The sequence below is a fragment of the Protopterus annectens genome, chromosome 6.part1 (genome assembly GCF_019279795.1).
Source record: "Protopterus annectens isolate FY-2018-M chromosome 6.part1, PAN1.0, whole genome shotgun sequence".
Classification (NCBI taxonomy): Eukaryota; Metazoa; Chordata; order Ceratodontiformes; family Protopteridae; genus Protopterus; species Protopterus annectens.
Genome location: NC_056738.1, coordinates 282,816,512 through 282,834,454, shown reverse-complemented (window position 1 = coordinate 282,834,454; position 17,943 = coordinate 282,816,512). Strand labels below are relative to the sequence as shown.

The 17,943-nt window shown below is 37.8% G+C and overlaps 1 protein-coding gene across 2 annotated transcripts in view; it reads left to right on the top strand.

Annotated features, from left to right (window-relative positions):
• The window catches only part of ERBB4 (erb-b2 receptor tyrosine kinase 4), a 4,056,904-nt gene that overhangs the window by 1,830,882 nt on the left and 2,208,079 nt on the right, over positions 1–17,943 (top strand). The window lies entirely within an intron of this gene.

Sequence of the window (17,943 nt, the reverse complement as noted above, 5' to 3'; positions counted from 1 at the left end):
TATAAAAATAAATCACAGAATCACAGGAATCCTAAATAAATAAGAATTAACCACAAAGGTCATTTTAATTTTCCATCTCCTCCCCTCTCAAAAAAAAAATACCCATACCCTCCATTTTAGAACTTTGTGCTGCCACTACTTTTCTATATGGGGGATTTACAGAGCCCTATTGTAATGCCCATTAAAAGATATATTGTGAAGTGACAATATGTGAAGGTTGAAAGATGAACAGTTCACAAAGAATAATTTTATAAGGAATGCAATAATTTAAAAGATACAGTCACTGAGAGGGAATACCCAGACAGTTTAATAAAGAAGTTAAGGAAACAGGTTCAGTAAGATTAATCCACTTTTATAATATGCCAAATTAAAAACTAATAACATTTTAGATAAAAATTCTGCCAATACTATAGATGCTAAGAACATTTAAATCAATGTTTGTAACAGTAGAAATGAGGTTCTGGGAAACCAGGAGTTAAACAGCACGACTGCAAAGATGCCCTGATCGGTCAATAAAAAAGTATGACTGTTAGCACTTTTTAGAACATCTGGGAGGAAAATAAAAAGGTGATAAAATTGAAAGGTAAAACAGCAACTTTTTTTTCCTTAGGGGTTGCTCCCAGTGTAGCTATGCCAACATTTCACATTATTTTTTCAGTAAAAACAATGAGAGAGCATTTGAGGTGAAAGGGCACTACCTGTGCAGCACAAAAGAAACTCGATAATTGGCCACATGCGTGAATTGCCAAAATTATTACATAGTCAAGTCAAAATGAAAGTGTCCAAAGGGTTGTATGAGAACAGTCATATGCCATTAAACAACAGAACTTGAATAACATTTTAATGCATTATAGTACATTATCACACATTTTTAATAACTTTTCTTTATGTTGGAAAAATTCACTGATTGCTCATGGGGTGATTTTTAAAATTACTTACAAGCAAGAAGATTGTTTCAGCAATTCAGATTATCTGGTAGTGCACTAGGTATAAATGTTGTGTCGTGACTAGCATTAAAAATATTTTGAACTTGTATTTATAGTGTATGTGTGTGTGTGTGTGTGTGTGTGTGTGTGTGTGTGTGTGTGTGTGTGTGTGTATATATATATATATATATATATATATATATATATATATATATATATATATATATATATACATACATATATATAGATAGATAGATAGGAAAATATTCTTATTAAACTCTGTAGGGAATCTACTTTATGCTATTTTCATGTCTATATATCTAAAGCAGAAAGTTGGAAAGAACTAAATGTAAAGGAGGAATAATGAAGTATTTTAATTAGACATAAAAGATAAATTATGAGCAAAAGGTAAATGTGACTGTGTAGGTCTGTGTGGCGGTTGTAATGTAGTATTGTGTTTGTGGAACAAAAGGTAAGGACAAACCTAGCTCTTCTAAGAACATTTCATAAAACAATCCCCACTGTATAGACTGGGAAAGTGAAGGTCTAGCGAATGAGCATTCTGTGACACCAGGAAACCTTATAATTTTATATCATTTTTTTTTGCATTATAAAACAAAGTGGATGGAGGGTTTATACCTTATATATCCATCTCCCTCTCTTCTACATGCAGACTTACCATTATGATACATTGGATCCTGAATAAATGCAAAAGATTAAACATCCCTTTCCTGTCCTGCTTTTCTTGAATTCAGGATAGTCTGATGATGTCCATCCTTGTTTATAGGCAATAAACAAACATAGTGGTCATACATCTATACTTACTGAGTTGTATAAGGTAAAGTCAATGAAGCATGGATTGGCTTTATAGTGGAAATATGTTCATTTAATGACGATATTTACTAAATGCACAACTCTCTGCCTCCCTACAAAAGGCCATATTACCTGTAAATAAAACATTTCCTGTGGAGATCAGAATTGCTAAACTACTGAGGAAAAATAATACGTGCCTCTCTCTTACTCATTCAGACATTCCACAGATACACACACACACACACACACACACACACACACACACACACACACACACACACACACACACACACACAACATACAGTTACCTAGCACTTTGTTGCCTATGGAAACCATAACTATTGAATGTTTGAAGCAAATCTGTTCAGCTTACAATGGACAAGTCTGAAATCTTTAATCAATTGAGAATGCTCAGATTTGCATAATTACCTGCTGAAGGGTACTTAAGTAATTAAGAATAATGCTTCTGGATTCTCATCCCCATCTGTAAAAATATGTTTTTCAGCTTAAAATAAAGCTGCAGTAGAATGAAAGTAGATATTATTTTGCACTTGAATTATGCATGTGCATGTGAGAAAAGTTTAAAGAAACTTTACTTTGTAGAAACCAAGATCAAAACTTTTCTTTAGTGCTTTATTTAATAATTTCATTTCATTTTCACTGCTAAAAAACAACAACCAGGTAGCATACAGCTCAACTAGAACTTTATTAAAAAGGCTAAGTCTGTTTTATTTCATAGACATCATCAGAACCATATAAAACTTAAAAATTAAATCAACAGAGTTTTTAAAACCATTCAAACACACACACCAACTAAAAGAAACAATCAGCAACAATGTTGCGAAACCCCACCATTTAAATTAAATGTACAGATTAATAAATGTTAAATGGTGTGGCAGCTGCGTTTAGATGCATCCAGCTCACCTGGATTGAATTATGCCATTTTACTTTCAAGTGAACTTAAGTACAGAGCCTCCTTATTATGATTATCTAATGTGATTTATTTATTACATTTTATACATTTTGCAATAATGTGATCTTTGGAAATTTTATCATATAATTTTTTATTATGGAGTGGCTGTACCTTTAATTTAAATGGCAGGCTTTTGTAACATTGTTGATGATTGTTTTTTAGTGGGAGTATGTGTTTGAATGATTTTAAAAACTCTGTTGATTCAGCTTTTTAAGTTTTATATGGTTATGATGATGTCTATGCCATAAAATTGACAAAAGCACTTAACCTTTTTAATAAAGTTCCAATTGAACTGCATGCTACCTGGTCATTGGTTTTTAGGAGTGTGACTACAGTCCAGAATGAGTTTGCTAGCTTGTTTAGTTTAGTTCATTTTCACTGCATAAAGTTTGTTTATTTATTACATTTCTTGCATATTTGAAGATTGTTTATTTACTTCTTTCAATTTGTTAGCCAAGATAAAGCACAGATATAAGTATTTGTCTTAAACATTCTTTACTTTTGGCAGTAATTTAGGCTTTCAACATCTCATTAAGAGTTCCAAGTATTTCTAGTAGCCTCATTACAAATCAAGTATTAGTGTATGTTTATTATAGCTTCTGGTGTCCCAAATAACTGTTTTTAGTACCCAAGTAAAGTACATCCAATTGTTTTCCAAATGCAAAAAAAAAAAAAAAAAAATGTGAATCTCAGAGACAGCAAAGCGAAAGACGCACATTCATATATTTATGGTAACGTCCATATGCAGAAGCTTAGATGAATATGTCAACAGTTTGCCAAACATGATTCATATTTTGACTTTTAAAGTGTAGGAAACAGGTGTGATGTAGTGACTCAAGTTACTTCACTAAAAATAATAGCTTAACATAACAAAAACCTTCTAAAACTTATCAGTTTTTCTCTGCCATCATTCCTTTCTTTCTTATACCTTTAATTTAAATATTTATTGGTTTTCTTCTATATCATTGCAAACCTGACTGTTGTTGAATCCATTTGCCTAATGTATATTACATTATGTTCTTTAATTCTAAAAAATATTGCATTCTATTGTGTAACATATGTTTGAAATCTCTCCTCAGGCCTGTGCTGAAAATGGGTGCTTTTGGCCTATTTCGACTTTCCCAGGAAACAAATGTTAATAAATAAATAAATACATAAATAAATGAGTTTTCTCAGTAAGTGTAAGAGTTGCGTTTGCTCATCCTTCTTTTTGTAACTAAGCGTAATTCATTTGATTGGATGGTCAGCAGTCACCTGAATGATGTAAAACATGTTTAGAATGAGAGACTGATGGACTTTAAAGCTCCTTGAATTTGTTACCCTTGTCAGTCAGAGTGGGACTACAAAAATGTGTCCTGGCCAGTAGTTACCCTTAATACATAATAGCTCATGCTGAGTGCCTTCAGAATGTCTAAAGATAAAACAAGATGAGTGTGTTGCAAATGAAGGAATATGAGGATGCAGTAGGATAAACTTCTTATTCAACTTTTTACTTAACATATAAAATTTAGCAAACACATGTGCTGATCCTTGAATTGCAGTGAAAAATAATCTTGTTAAACCATTAGTGTTATGAAGTTATTGAAAGAAAATATTGCGGCTTAAGAAAGTCAGAATTCAGTATAAAAGTGCAGCTTTGTGTATAGACAGAGATGAATACCTAACTTTTAGAAAAAAGTGCATGCACATTTGAAATGTCATTTACATAATTTTGGTTTATTTAACAATATTCTAATTGGGCTGAAGAAGTAACTAAATGATAATGTTTCATTGTGTTTTGTTCTATGATAAATGCAATAATGTGCCATCCCTTCTAGATGTAATCTGTCTCCTTCCACCTACACTCTGCATTAAACTTTTGTCATTTATTTTTCTCTACTGATTTTTTGTGGTTACAGCTCATTTATTATTCATTGCTTTGCAAATACCACCACCCTGAGGTTTTAGTTTTGTGGATTAGAGGATGAATACTAACGGCAGGTAAATAAAGCACAGGATAGCATGAAATATCATTGCTTGCAACAGAGTGCTAAGTAAGAAAGTTCAACACTGCAAAAAAATGTAAGGCAGGATTTTTATCTGAGTCAGTTAATCAGTATTTCAGACAAATGTCACAGCTGTGTGTATACTTTAAAAAAATTGGAGTGTATTAATCAACTAGTCTTTGTAGCCTGACAGCTGCATATATTTATAAATGTACTACTGAAAGACTACACCACTGATGTTGTTCTCTTTTCCATTGACATGTTAGCCCTATTTGCATTGTATTTCTGTGCCAAACCATACTGCATGTTATTTCTTTTGTAATGATCAGCTACTTCCAAGAGTTTCTGTTACTATGTTTGCTGTATAGCATAACTGCAACAATGGGTAGGCTACTGTGAGGTCCTGAGCACTGTTGGTTACGAAACTTGCTCAGAATTTTATTTGGAGAAAATCTGCATTTAAGCTAAGAATATAACATTTAATAGACCTGACTGCAGATGCTCACAGTCCATTACTGTAAATTCCCAATTATATAATACATACACAATTATGGATGTAACACCAGAGCTGGTTCTGTCCCACAAGGCTGGAAGTATAGAGTGCAGATTGCACATGCTAGGCAAAACATTGTTTGCATTTTGAGTTGCAAATGCACAAAAGAGGATTTGAAGTTTGCCATATGGGAGGCTCACTGCAAAAACAAAAAAAAGAAGTTCATCTAGTGAGTGCAGACAAACAACATATTAAAATTAGGTACATATCTCTCAACTGTCCAGATGTCTGCCTCATATCTCTGATCTGTGCATCTGGTTAAACCACAATATATTGTTTACACAAATTATATAAATACTTGTGGGGTCAGTTGTTTTAATGTCCTACAAAAGATATGAATAAATATACAGTGGTATTTTGAAAACAGTTGAGTGCAGATTTAATTCAGTCTAAACAACAGAAAATATTCATCTGCAGATTTTTCCACAATAGTAAGAAAGTACAGATATAAAGCCAACTTCTCATCCAGCTAAACTGAATTCGTTTTAGGCTTCAAATAAGTTTGTATTCTCATGCTGAGTGTTCCCCTCAAAGCCCAACTTTACACACTTCCCCTAGAGCTTCCCACTGTAATGATTCGGAGACAGTCTTCCTTCCTGAGAAACCTTTGACAGCCATGAAGACCAACTTCTGATTGAGTCAAAATGACAGTCTCTACTTTAAATCCAGCACAGGACATCTGTGTTCTGAATGCGAATAGCATAAAACTGCTGCAAAGGACAGGAGCCTCCCCTTGCGACTGTAGTGAATTTGCAGGAGCTTAAAAAGGCCCTCCTTTATACAAGAATAAATTACATAGCTGACTTTAAAATGACCTGTTAACCCAACATGATGGAATTCTCCTTCAGCCAGCTGATACATAACATTACTTAACTGCTTTTAATGAATCAACATTACTTAAATAATAATTATGTCTAACAATAGCCTTAGCAATGTTTTAATCAAAATATTTAAAAACATAGACATTTCCTATAATATTCACATTATATACAGCATTCAGTACACTAATGTATATATGCATATAATATATATATATATATATATATATATATATATATATATATATATATATATAAATATATATAGATAGATAGATAGTAGCATAGTGTGGTAGTTCTTCCCTAGTGTTATGTCAAAATGCAGTGAAACTACAGTGAAGACATATAAATAATATTATTTCTTCTAAATGTGCTGCGGTAAATTTTGTATGTAAAGCTATTACTTTACATAGTTTTTAATTTAGGAAAGAAAGAAGCATTGTTAGAGTAGGTTCTCTCAAGTTAGTTGGTTAATAAAGCCAGTCAGGGATATAAAAAGGGGGAGCTAATGTTATCCAGTTCAGAGTTGTTGGCATATCCTGGAGTGAATTTGTGACTTGGACAGCAGTTTTGAATGAATCACCAAACAGTACTGAGGGACCTGGAAGAAGACACCACAGAGAACCTGGGCATCTTTCCTGCCTAGGGAAAACCAGAAAAAATACAGTTGCTAAAAAAACTGAAGACAGTTGTTATGAGAGTGTCTCCTTTTTGGTATCCATGTCGCTGAAGTCAGTGCCACTGTTTGATTCAGACCCCTGTAGTGCTGGTGGAAGATACATTATCTAAAATGCTAAGAAGAGATAAGGGTATTTTTGTTAAGAAACAATGAAGTGTTTTAAGATCTAATAACTGAACCACTTAATTTGGTTTAGATAAAACTAATATTAAACAACCACTGTATGGATAAAGCTATTATGTTGCATAACTGTCAACAGGACAAATAGAACCAAAATGTAATGCTTTTGTTCCTTTATTTATATTCAATGGAACTTCATCAGAAAATGTTTGTTCAACATTTCCACCATCCCTTAAATATAAATTCAGCCACCAAATACATTCCAATCCACCCAATCACAATGCTCCATGTAAGTCACATGCTAAACTAATCAATTAGAAGGCCATTTATAGTGTATAGTGATGCATCAAAGGTAGGCATTTAGCAATGCTGTCATAGGCCTTTGATGGCAAAGCACACCCATATGCTTTCCGAATCATAAGTTAAGTAAGGGAGAAAGTAAGTATTCTGTTATTGGGAGGAAATGCTTGGTGATAACACGGTCTCGCTGTTCCTTAAAATATTACCTCCTTTCCAGAGGTTCATATATTTGACAGATCCTGACCTCTGCTCTGCTTAAATTGGAAACAAAAGCTGTGCAGGTGTACACTCTTATAACCATTTATATTCCTAGCACATCAGCAACCAAGCTTGACCCATGAGGATGCAGATCACCTATATAAGGAACACAGCCCATCCAATGAGGCAGAAACTAATGGTTTCTTTAGCATGGTATGGTTGTTCTTACACAGTAACATAGCATGGCTGTTCTTACTCTGTAGCATGATATGGTTGTTCTTACTCTGTAGAATAGCATGGTGGTTCTTACTCTGTAACATGGTATGGTTATTCTTACTCTATAGCATGACATGGTTGTTATTACTCTGTAACATAGTATGATTGTTCTTACTATGTAGCATGATATGATTGTTCTTACTCTGTAACATAGTATGGTTGTTCTTACTCTGTAGAATGGCATGGTTGTTCTTACTCTGTAACACAGTATGGTTGTTCTTACTCTGCAGTGTAGTATGGTTGTTTGTACTCTGTAGCATAATATGGTTGTTCTTACTTTGTAGCATGGCATGGTTGTTCTTACTCTGTAATACAGTATGGTTGTTCTTACTCTGTAGTGTAGTATGGTTGTTTTTACTCTTTAATATGGTATGATTGTTCTTAATAGCATGGTATGGTTGTTCTTACTCTGTAGCATAGTACGGTTGTTCTTACTCTGTAGCATGATATGGTTGTTCTTACTCTGTAACATAGTATGGTTGACCTTACTCTGTAACACTGTATGGTTGCTCTTACTCTGTAGCATGGTATGGTTGCTCTTACACTGTAACATAGTATAGTTGTTCTTACTCTGTAACATAGTATGGTTGTTCTTACTCTGTAGCATAGTATGGTTGTTCTTACTTTTTAACATGGTATGATTCTTTTTACTCAATAGCATGGTATGGTTGTTCTTACTTTGTAGCATGGTATGGTTGTTCTTACTCTGTAACATGGTATGGTTGTTCTTACTCTGTAGTATGGTATGGTTGTTCTTAATATGTGACATAGTATGGTTGTTTGTACTCTGTAGCATAGTATGGTTGTTCCTACTCTGTGACATAGTATAGTTGTTCTTACTCTGTAGCATAGTACAGTTGCTCTTACTCTGTAACATAGTATGATTGTTCTTACTCTGTAGCATAGTATGGTTGTTCTTACTGTCTAGCATAGTATGGTTCTTCTTACTCTGTAGCATAATATGGTTGTTCTTACTCTTTAACATGGTTTGATTGTTCTTACCCAATAGCATGGTATGGTTGTTCTTACTTTGCAGCATGGTATGGTTGTTCTTACTCTGTAACATGGTATGGTTGTTCTTACTCTGTAGTATGGTATGGTTGCTCTTAATATGTAACATAGTATGGTTGTTTGTACTCTGTAGCATAGTATGGTTGTTCTTACTCTGTAACATAGTATGGATGTTCTTACTCTGTAGCATAGTATGGTTGTTCTTACTGTCTAACATAGTATGGTTCTTCTTACTCTGTAGCATAATATGGTTGTTCTTACTCTTTAACATGGTTTGATTGTTCTTACTCAATAGCATGGTATGGTTTTTCTTACTTTGTAGCATGGTATAGTTGTTCTTACTCTGTAACATGGTATGGTTGTTCTTACTCTGTAGTATGGTATGGTTGCTCTTAATATGTAACATAATATGGTTGTTTGTACTCTGTAGAATAGTATGGTTGTTCTTACTCTGTAACATAGTATGGTTGTTCTTACTCTGTAGCATAGTATGGTTGCTCTTACTCTGTAACATAGTATGGTTGTTCTTACTCTGTAGCATAGTATGGTTGTTCTTACTGTCTAACATAATATGGTTCTTCTTACTCTGTAGCATAATATGGTTGTTTTACTCTTTAACATGGTTTGATGGTTCTTACTCAATAGCATGGTATGGTTGTTCTTACTGCGTACCATAGTATGGTTGTTCTTACTCTGTAACATGGTATGGTTGTTCTTACTGTGTACCATAGTATGGTTGTTCTTACTCTGTAACATGGTATGGTTGTTCTTACTCCGTAACATAGTATGGTTGTTCTTACTCAGTAGCATAGTATGGTTGTTCTTACTCTGTAGCATGACATGGTTGTTCTTACTCTCTAGCATGGTATGGCTGTTCTTTCTCTGTAGCATAGTATGGTTGTTCTTGCTAAGTGGATTGTTAAAATTAAGTGCTACTGCTATACATGAATGTAAATAATGCTGCTTAAAATACTTCATGTAAAACTGTGTTGGTAAATTTGATAAATAAAGATGTTATTGCGCTAGTGCTACTTCTTTAAGAAAGGCAGGATGCTTGCTGTATTAGTTAGAAAAAGGTTCTTTGGGTTGGTTTGTTAATGAAACTAGTAAGTGCTGTATGCAAATCAGTGCCTGAATCAGTGGGTCTGCATGAAGCATTACAGAGCAACTAGAGACAAGGAAAAAGACATGCCCCTGGATTCACAATCCCTCTGTGTAAGTCTAAATAAGTCTTACTTGGAGGCTGCAGTTGAACAGTATGACATCAACGTGCCATGAATATTCATGAGGGCACGCTGACCCAACTGCAAGTCTAACACGAACCATGCAGGAAAGCAGGGGGATTGTCCGACTGCCAAGCAGTCTAAATGTCCATTTCCCTGCAAGTGTCCAAAATGCAAAATGTAAACACACAAGAGTGAGTCCGCTCAAATGTCCATGTACCCAACACTACACTCCCTGACATTGTAAACCCCCAGCACAGTTATAAAAAGTAAAACATTAATTTTATTTTTTTCTAATTCCCAAAATAGCTGCCCATATATGCGTGTGTGTGCGCAGGTGTGCCCATTGCTTAGCTGCAGTTAGCAATCCCCACATGGAAGAGCATAAGAAGGAATGTTTATGCAAATTACGCCAAATAGCAATAGCGTAATGGTAGAGCGTTCGCACAAAGAGGAGGCATTCATGGTTCAAGTCCCACCACTCCCCTTCCTATTTATGTTTTAAATTAGTATATGAAATAATACCCGACATATATGATTAAAATTTTACTAAAAAACAGTGAAATGGCCTATGTATCAGTGAACAAAATATATATTTATAAAGGATCCTGATATATAATTGCCCGCAGTTAAGCAGCGCTTTACCCAGCACAATAGAGTTGCCCATAGCTAAATAGCACTTTACCCAGCGCAATGTAGTTGACCATAGCTAAATAGCGCTTTACCCAGCGCAATGTAGTTGCCCATAGCTAAATAGCGCTTTACCCAGTGCAATCGGTTTGTGTGGAGGTGCGCTTCATGCCAACCAGCGCACTGTAGGGCAATGTAGAGCAAAGTTGCCTAAACACAGCCACACCTCGTAGCCTGTCTGGACAGTAGTAAAATAAAATGCAATGACAAGATTCGAACCCAGGACTCTGTGCACCATAATCAAAGCAGTGAACCACTAAGCCATGGCAACTTAGGATAAACAGCCACTGTTAGCATGCATATACTTATAAATGGTAGATTAACCATTACTAAGCAGGTCTGCAGTCAGCCGAGAATTTTCAAAAACGGCCAATCACAAAAAGGTGCAGGAGATGCGGCATATTTAAGCTCCATAGGTGGGAATACTCACCATAACTGATTGTAGCTCCCATCTGCAGTTAGAATGGCTGGTGCTGGAGAGGGTACACACTTCGGAGCACAACGTTGGGGCATCGAGGAGTCGAAATACATGGTTTGGCTCCTTGTCCACTGTCATGAGTCAAGACTCCTGCAGGGCCAGTTCCAAGGGACAGAGTACAAGGCAGAGGCTTGGAACCAGTTAGCTCATGACCTCACCAGTGTCACAGGCGTTCCTCGGACTGGTGAGCAGGTCCGTCACCACCATGCAGACCTGAAGAGACGGAAGCAGGACCTACTGAACCAATGGATACAGGAGGCCCGTGGGATGCAAGATGCCCCACAACTGAGTAGGTAGCCATGGAATGCAGTATGTAAGAAATGATAATTGATTCTGTATAATGGATAGGTATGTCTTAATATCCCTTCATTTACTTCACAGCTGCAGGTGGCCATGCTGCGAATCAGCAAGGCTGTGCAGATAGGCTGCTAAGGCTGCTCCACCAGGCAGGTTAGTGATTATTCTGCATGTATTGTTATATAAAATAGGGGAGAGAGCCTGAAAGAAAGTGTTGTAGTCCAATAATACAGCCATAAAATGCCCTGAATAAGTCCTCTGCATGTACTGTTATATGAAATAAGTCAGAGAGCCAGAAAAAGAGCGTAGTAACCCATTAAGAAAGGTACAATATATCTCTGCAGGTACTGTCATATAAAATAAGTGAGCGAGCCTGAAAAAGAGTGTTCTAACCTATTAATAAAGGTATAATATGTCTTGAATATGTCTTCCATATGCACTGTAATATCAAATAAAGGAGCGAGCCAGTGGAAAAGTGTGTAATGTAATTAATAAAGGTATAAAACCTGGAATGTGTCTGTGTCACTTACTTTGAAATGTTGTTGTACCCTTGCATTATACAAATAGTACTGTTTTAATAAGTGCTGGCAACCCACAGTTGGGCAGTCCCATCTAAAGTGGTTGATGGAAGAGCTAGTAGCTGTGAAGCATTTATACAGTCCTCAACAGTCAGTTACTGGCTGGCATGCATAAGTAAATCTGGCACACGAGTAGCTTGTTAATTTGTTCCCCAGAAATGTGAGTGTGCTACTAGAAATGCAGGGTTCTGTACAAATTGAACTGAAAATGTCATGTGAACACATCCAGATATGTAGATAAAGAAATATAAATAAAATCAAGAAATATGTAGCAGTAACATCTGCATCTTGGACAGTTAGTATGTCAGATATAGATCAGGTATATAATGAAGTAGCCAAACCCATTACACAACCTAATGCATGTTGGCAAGTGTAATAATACATGTAGGGAATATACACCTGCAGTCACTAGGAATATAGTGTAGACTAAAAGTACTTATAAGATGTTAATTGAGGTTTCTTTCTACACCCTACTGTATGTGCATAAACCATGTAATTCCACACTTCAATGGGTATGTGTAATCTCAAACATTTGTTGGGACATATGTCCTATTATTCTATAAATATCTGCATTCACTTTGATGCATGTGCCCTGTTCAAACACCACAATCATGGTGGCCTGTTGCTACCAATCATCCCTGCATGCTGTTAGAATGTCCACTGTCATTCAATATATGCATGTGTTATGCTTGCTGTTCAACTGTTGGAACCTTGTTGTGTTGGGTTAATGGGAATATTACTGCATGCTGTTACAACTAATTTGGAATGCTGTTGTTTATGTTGTAATTAAACACACCTAATCACAGAACGTATGGGAAGGCAGGTCCCAGCGGACCCACCTGTCCCTCCTCAGCTGGCGAGTGCACCTGGCACCAGCAGGTCCGGTGCCCAGCCCAGGCTCCTCTCCTCCGTTGGTCCTGTGCCACCTTCACGTGTAAGCACTGCAGGGGATGGGGCTCGTCCGCCCGTGCAAGCGTGGGCAGAGAAGGGCCACCTGTCACCCTTCGAAGGGTCCGGGTTGTGGTGCGTAGGGAGATCCAGTGTTCAGTCGCTGATCCCCTACACCAGCTCGAGGCGAGAGTGGCACATCTCATGGGTGAGCCTGCCTGTCCTACGCAGCCCCCAGCACAGCCACCCTCGGGGCTGTGAAGGTGCAGTGGTGACTGCCCATGGGTGGGGATCTCAGTTCCATTGTTACCATCTGTGGGCTCATGGGCTTGCTATTTCCAAACATCCGTCCCTGTCAATTGTGTTCACCCACCCCATGTGTCATACACCGCCCCTGTATGCGTCTTGTTTGTCTTGTCTGTTTACCTCCCCAACCTACCTCCCCAAACATACCTACTTCCTCTACCTCTCTTTCCACTCTCACCTGAAAAAAAAAACAAAAAAAAGGGCAATCTGTACCCACAAAATAATTACGCCCCATACATAGCTGCCCATTTTGCACACATGTCCGCTGGACATGTAAACTGATAATTATAATTGGCAGTACAACATACTTTGTTGTCCTCACCCCTCTCCCAGGGGTGGAAGGTTTCAAATGTCACTCCAAATTTATTGCATATGCACAGCTGTTGCTGGTAAAGAGATGGGCAGTTATGGACCTTCCCTACACCCGTCCTGCACATCCCGAGCTTGTTTTCCTACGGTCTTTCCCTCTTTGTGCCCCCTTTTTCACCACTTTCCTTTCTTCCCATTTTCTTTTCTTTCAAAGAAATTAATGCGGTGGTTAGCGGGAGTAAGCACTTTTAAGCAGTAGTAAGCAGGTTTAAGCGAGTGTGCGCATGTATGTGCTTAGCTAAGCATCGCTAAGCATCATGCAAACCCGCGCAAACCAGCTTACAGCTGCTTAAAAGTGCCTTAGTCACTCTATGTCAGGGCCCTTGTTCTGCTCAGCAGAAAAAGAAAATACCTCTGCCAGTCTCGAACCCCAGACCATTGACACAATAGACTGCATGAATTATCACTAAGCCACAGCAGATATACAATAACCTGGTGCTCATATAAATATATCATGCATTTCAATGACTGAATGTAAAGGAAACATAGGAAGGCCATAACACAAAGCTTGTTTTGTGGATCTTTATCAGCAATTGTTGAGAAATGCATCACATGAGTGTGATATGAGAAGCAGCCATTCTAGCAGCAAATAAAGTTAAAGAGGCACTTTACAACCCCAACACATTATCATAGCAGGACAAACAGTGGCAAATCTGATTAGGGCAGAGGCCATACTACCTAACTGTGACTACTTTACAGGGATGTCCCTGATTGTGAAACATATTTAAGCTGTGTCCCTCTGAATCCCTGTGAAAAGTACTGACATCAGTCAGAAAGGTGGGGTATTACACAATGAATACTGACAATCATAACAGTAGACACCGCTTGTACTTCATAAAAGGAATATGAATCCATATGCACTGCTTCACACAAGTCTAGACTTTTACTGTCTCTATTATGTGTAAGGTGTACTTCACATTTAACTACCTATCCCTGACTCCATGCAAAGATGTATCTAAGTGTTTCATAGGCCTGGCAGAGGCACAAACACAGGCATAGCAGCTATCCTGCTGTTACACACTCTGTAAATAGCTGTGGTAGGAGTTCCACAAGCATACCCTTATGTAGGAGTACAACACAGAAATACCAAAGAATGTAGCCATGCACTGGTAGCAACTGACTGTAACAATGCCATTGTACTAGTGATGAAAACACCTGTGGGTTGCACAGACAAAGAATAACAGTGTAACATTTGACTATCATCTGGATAGGTTCACAGTTGGGAACTATGCAGACAGACCACCTGCCCTGATAAACCAACAGGTGCACACCAATCCTTTAAGTCCAGTAAGATAACATTCACACAATAATGCAAAATGCCCTCTGTATGTCAGCAACCCCCCCACACACACACTTTAAATACACTTGTGTGTTTAGGGTCTACCAAGGATGTAGGTAGGCATACACAGTACTGGAATTGTCCAGTTGTCCTGTGAACCCTGTGCTAATGTCAGCAATAAAACCACAAACCCTGCAGAAGTGAGTACATTAATTTTCACAGTTTAACAGTTCACAAACAGTTCATGTGCCAAAAGAATACTTCTCAATAACTACATTTGTATGGCAGTTAATTATATGAGTAGAAAATAAACTACATAGTCGCATAAATGTTGTGTAAGCATTTGTAGGGGTGAGTTAAACTCTACACTGATAGCCCTGTACTGCAAGTGGCAACAGTCAGGCCTGAGTACAACATGTACATCACTGTCTACACCTCTAGCTTCAGATATAAGAAGTATACCAACCTTCTGACTTACACAACAGTGTCCACAGAAAACAAGCATGGGCCCCACTCTGGAAATCTAAAAGGGCTACGCCTACATACCTTAGCAATTTATAGCATTGAGTTGCTATGACAGTGAGTATGGCAATTACCACACAGCAGGCTGTATGCATTTACCAAATGCTGGGCACCAACTGGTGCAGAGGGCATCACATGCACATGCCCAGATACCTATAAAAGCAGATTGTACTTGCTGTCCCCACATGCAATCATTACCTTGCATGTGTCAGCAACTACTGACAAACTTTATTACTTAATAAAGAAACCTTACTTAAGCAAATATTATATTTACTCCTGTAAAACCGAAATATATTAATTAAGAAAAAAAAAACTTAATTAATAACCAATAATAACAAATAAGTAAAAAATGTTACTCAATAAATAAAACAAAACCTTAAAAAGCATACACAGATGGACCTGATAATGAGTAACAGGTATGTAACAGATTTGTAGTTACCGGCAAGTAGTAGATGTTTATGAATAGTACTGTACATACTCAGAAACATGCATACATGGCAGCAGTAGGTATGTATGCAGTAATGACATGCATAACTACTGCCATGGACAAATTAGTGTGTAGCTGTGTGCAGTGGGACATAACTGTGACATATGTATCTCAGCATTATATGTCGAACATCTGAACATGTTATCTATGGTCTGTACAGTACTGCGTATAATGGCAGTTTGGGGAAGTAGTGCAAACACCTATATAAACTTGGATGTGACAGAGTATGACATGCATGATAGTAACATAATTTGTAGCTTAGCATTGGCAACTGCTGCACCAGGCTAGTATAGTAATGTTAGCATTTGCAGCTATATATACTCCCTGTACTATTACTGTATGCACACATGTGACAACTGTCCATGTTGTAGCAAGGCCCAACAGGTCATCCATGAGGTGTATGGACTTACAACACTGTGGACCCTGTGTGTGTATGGCACACACATATGGAGAGATATGTATGTGTCTGATAAATTAGCATCTGAACATGTGCATAGAGCAAGGGACATACTGCAACTGTTTGTGAAGGGTGGACAGTTATATGCTGTTGCAGGTTGTTATGTGCATTTTCATATGTAGGTGGTAGTGTGTGGCAAACAAGACAGAATACAGTGCTGGCATATGACATGTGGTGTTTAAACGCCATGGGTATGATTCCTCAGGTTTTAGTCTTCCAGACAGGGGGTCCTGATAAAGGTACATGGGCTGAGACTACCTTCCATGCATTCTGCACAAGACTGTGCAATATCATTACATAACTGCATCCCTCTCAACCTTTGCATAATTTATATTCCCACCATGAAAGGTGGACTATATATGTGCCTATATGTATATCTATATGTACAACAATGGATGTTCATATGTACACCCAAGCACAATGTTGTAAATGTATTGCCATCCCTCTTGTTAAAAACCCTGTACTCATGAACTACCACATAAGTGGTAGTCTACTCAACACCGAAAGTGTGATGAGAGACTACGGGACAAAGGTGGACAGCAGTGTCCCTATTGATAATCACAGTACCACACTAGTGATGTAAACTGAGTACGGTCCACATGTCATCAGAAAAGGTGTGTCATCCATGGAATAAGAGGTCAGTGTTCCACTGTACTCATCAGTCATAACACCCATCATAGAGTACATTGGCCCTGTTGGTATGTACCTCAGAAGACATCCACAGTGACAGTAGATCCAGACACATACCTTACAAAGAGTATTACCAGACTCAAACAAATGCCCTATGCAGACTGTCTTACAAAACCACAGCTACACTGTGTCACATACCGCCTACCCAGAGGCAACCACTGCCTAACATACAAAGCTATGCCAAACCCACAGGTGTTGGACATGCTCCATATATACAGATTAAACTCCATACAAGCTACACACTCTACTGATCTAAACCCTGTAACGTGAAAAAGCAGAACATGCTGGAGTGGTACATTATCATCTCAGACACATACCATACTCTGGAACTAACCACCTATCAATAGCAAATGAAGGTCCTCATTAGCAGTTGTCATGAATATCATGATGAGTGGGTGTGAGGTAGGAAACACAACCCGGGAGTCACCAATGTGGCTCTGCATAACAGGGGCACATGAACCTACATTACATGGGTGTGGAAAGGCAGGGTATCATATGGCTAGGCTTCCATAGGCCCTACGGATAATAACCTATTAGCTACCTAGGACCCCGATACACACACGCATGTACTTGCTGCATTACTTGCTATGTGAGGTTGACTGGGTGTGTTGGTGAATGTGTAGGCGAATGTGTCAAAATTGTGTATATGTGTGATAGCCTAGTGGGAAACTGTGTATATCATGGTATGTAGTGTTGTAGCTCAAATCCTAGCAAAGGATACGTATGCTATTGCTAGGCAGGAAAAGCAGTAAGGCATTTGGTGTGACGTAGTCCCATGGTGTTGACCGGAGTGTGCCATTGTAGGCTTAAGCAGTACATGTATGCTTATTGACTGGTAACACTAGTGAATACAAATCCTGTATGAACAGTAGTACTACCTGAAGCTGTAGGCCTAAACAGCACAGTATGGTTTATATCCACATTGCTTGGACACACTGTTTTGTTTGTTACATGTAGTCCTCACACATTACAAACCACAGGCATGAGGTTTTGTAGGTGCTGACACACAGTACTATATGTTACACAG